The 3,780-nt window shown below is 40.4% G+C and overlaps 1 pseudogene; it reads left to right on the top strand.

The window, feature by feature from the left end:
• The first annotated feature begins 1,299 nt into the window (after positions 1 to 1,299).
• The window catches only part of LOC106321312, a 5,900-nt pseudogene continuing 3,419 nt past the window's right edge, over positions 1,300 to 3,780 (top strand).

Here is a 3,780-nt window from a genome sequence, read left to right as displayed (position 1 = left end):
CCAGTTGCGGAAACAATAATTACCAGAACCATAAGATCTCAGAGAAATATAAAGAATAAGTCGAAGAAGATAGATAAAGAAGATGGAGAATGAAGAATAACATAAACCCTTATTTTATTGCTGTAACATTAATGATGACATGGCAAATCCGAATTGATGACATGGCAGATGACATGGAAAATCGCTTAGTCAGCCGCCAAATGAATATATAACTCAGCCTAAATAAATCAGCCCTCATGTACAATGCAAGTCAGCCGAAACGTGGATACTTTTTCAGTAATTAATCTTTCGCTAATAAATTAGCTGTAATTAAGATGAAAAATCTTAAGTCAGCCATATCGTCAAATAAATCAGCCGTCAAACAAATGATATTCTAGTAATTAATCTTTCCCTAATAAGTCAGCCGTAAATAAGCTGAGTTTACTATTAATCCATCCAATGACGGATGATTAAATATAACTTAGCCGTAACAACATCTCATAAGTCGGTCGTAAATTCAATAACTCAGCCAGACGATGTTCATTAACTCAGCTGTGGAAACATAACTCAGTCGTGTCTTAACTACAACTCAGCCAAATTTTACAGAAATCAAACCGCCGATGTATAAGTCAGTCGTAACTTGTGTACGTAAGTCAGCCGTTATCCCATAAATTAGCTAGGTTTCTGTAAATCAGCCGTAACTAACAGCCGATTTATGTTCTTAAGTCAGCCGTTTTCTTTTAAGTCAGCCGCGTTGTTTAATTCAGCCGCAACGTAGCAATAACTCAGCCGTAACGACGTATATAGCTCTTTACGGCCGACTTAATGAAAACACAGAACCGAATTCCTACGTGGCGCCGGGTTTTTGATTACGTGGCATTAAAAAGTAACCGCATTTTTGTAAATACGTTTTTTCTCTCGTAAAAAAAAGGCACATTTGGTATTTAAAAAATGCCAGTAATAAAAAAAATCTGTATGGTTCTAGTTAATTGTCCTAAAATATTGTATATTTGAGTAAACTTACCTAATTGTTATCGTAGCACGTTTATAGTGTTTTCGAAATATCATATATTACATTTTGTATACATGGATTAACACTAAGATTAAACAATGCAAGGCGACGACAGAGGCACAGCGCACAGTAGGTGGCTATTATCATTAATATATAAAACCGTATATGCATATTTAATTTATTAATTAATCACATTTTTTTTCTTTAAGCAAGGAAATAGCACAACGCAAGCTAGTATAAATATAGACGCGTCCACAAATGATCACAGTTCTCATCAAACATTAAGTATCAATCAAGAGAAGAAGAGTGAGAAGAAGAGATAGATCATGGCAACTACTCCAAAATGTCTTACCAAAAAAAAAAAAAAACTACTCCAAAATGGATCATGGTGGGAGGAGAAGGTCCTGAGAGTTACAACCAGAACTCCTCGTATCAGGTATATATTTATATAAATGATTATGAAACACTGTATATGATTTATTTTATGTAAGTAGGCATGTATTAATTACCTCTTTAATTTGGTTTCAAAGAGAGCACTGTTAGAAGCGGCAAAAGAAAAGATGAGCGAGGCTATCAAGGCCAAACTCAGCCTTGATTTGAACTCTGATCGCTTCAGTGTGGCAGATTTTGGTTGTACGAGTGGACCTAACACTTTTGTTGCAGTCCAAAACATCATTGATGCATTTGAAGACAAGTACCGCCAAGGGGACCGGACAAAACCCGGCCGAGAACATCGAGTTCCAAGTCCTCTTCAACGACTTTACTACTAACGATTTCAACACTCTCTTCCAGTCGCTTCCTGCGGGCAGAAGATACTATAGTGCTGGTGTTCCGGGTTCCTTCTTTGAAAGTGTTCTTCCTAAAGAGAGTTTCCACATAGGAGTTATCAATTACGCATTCCATTTCACCTCCAAAATCCCCAAAGGGATCACGGACCGCGACTCTCCATCCTGGAACAGAGACATGCATTGCACTGGGTTCAACAAAGCGGTCAAGAAAGCATATCTTGATCAGTACTCAGCCGACGCCAAGATTCTATTAGATGCTAGAGCCGACGAGCTCGTCCCCGGGGGATTGATGTTGCTTTTTGGATCGTGTCTGAGAGACGGAGTTAAAATGTCCGAGACCTCCAAAGGAATAGTGTTGTATGCTGTCGGAGCTTCTCTTAACGACCTTGCTCAACAGGTATGTTGTGATGGATGTGAGAAGATAGAAATTAACAGATGGATAAACAATAAAGAAAGACACATAGATTTAACGTGGTTCACTCCTAACGGCTACGTTCACGGGCAAAAAGAGATTTTATTGATGGAGTAATTACAGAGATCTGTCTACAAGAAGATCAGATCTAGTTTCTCTACGGCTGTTAACTAGGTTTAGAGGAGGCACAAGATATATATAGTTGTGTCCCAGAAAACCCTAGCACTAGTGGACCTCAAAAGACTAAGACCCAAAAGATTCAAGGCATTATTCAACAAATCTCCACCTTGACTTGAATCCTCCATAATCAGATGTACCAGAATGCACTTCTTCGTGCTCAGAATACAGATGTACCAGACTCTCTCTTTGCTCAGATGTTCCGTCGAACTCAGATGTCAGATGTCCCGTCGGACCAGATGCTCTTCAGAGCCAGATGCCCTCACTTGGGCCAGATGCTCTCTTCGAGCCAGATGCCCCTCAGGGCCAAACGCCCATCAGTGCCAGATTTAACAGCTTGAGATGTTTAGCAAATCAAGACAATGCTTGAACTTGCTATGAGGAACCGGCTTAGTGAACATATACGCAGGATTATCAGCTGTTCCTACCTTCTTCACTTCAATCCTCTTCTCATCTCTCAGAAAATGGTATCTTACATCGATATGCTTGGTTCTCTCATGATGAAGCTGATCATTGGCTAAACAGATAGCACTTAAGCTATCACAGAACACAGTAGCCTGATCATGATGAAGACCAAGATCACTGACCAAACCTCTCAACCATATTGCCTCCTTAGCAGCTTCTGTCAATGCCATATACATTGCCTCAGTTGTAGACAAAGTCACTGTCGACTGCAAAGTCGCCTTCCAGCTCACAACAGAACCACCCAAAGTAAATACGTAACCAGTCATAGATCTCCTGCTGTCCACATCTCCTGCATAATCCGAATCAGAATACCCAGTAACCAGTCTCGGATCCTTGTCTCCATAGACAAGACCAATATCAGATGTACCCTTAAGGTACCGGAAAATCCTCTTCACAGCGATCTAGTGCTCCTTTCGCGGCTGAACCATGAACCTACTCACAACACTGACTGCGTGTACAAGATCTGGTCTTGTACAAACCATAGCATACATCAAACTTCCTACAACACTAGCATAAGGAACACGTGACATATAATCGATTTCCCCTTCAGACATTTCATCACTCATGGTAGGATGAAAATTTGCAGCACATGGAGTATCGATAGGCTTACCATTAAGCATCCCGAATCTTGTCAAGACCTTTTCAATGTAGGCCTTTTGTGACAAGAACATCTTCTTCTTCGTCACATCCCTGAAGATCTCCGTTCCTAGAATCTTCCTCGCAGCACCCAAATCTTTCATCTCAAACTCAGAACTCAGTAGTTCTTTCAGCTTCTGAACATAGCACTTCTTCTTGGCAGCTATTAGCATGTCGTCTACATACAACACCAGGTAGGTATACGACTCATCCTCCACCTTGCTCATGTAGACACAACAGTCATAAGGACTCCTGTCGTAGTCCACTTGACCATATAGCTGTCAAACCTCTTGTACCACTGTCTAGGAGAT

This window comes from Brassica oleracea, unplaced genomic scaffold (genome assembly GCF_000695525.1).
Source record: "Brassica oleracea var. oleracea cultivar TO1000 unplaced genomic scaffold, BOL UnpScaffold01416, whole genome shotgun sequence".
Classification (NCBI taxonomy): domain Eukaryota; kingdom Viridiplantae; phylum Streptophyta; class Magnoliopsida; order Brassicales; family Brassicaceae; genus Brassica; species Brassica oleracea.
The sequence above is the reverse complement of the archived record's forward strand: the minus strand, read 5'-3'. Positions and strand labels throughout refer to the sequence as shown.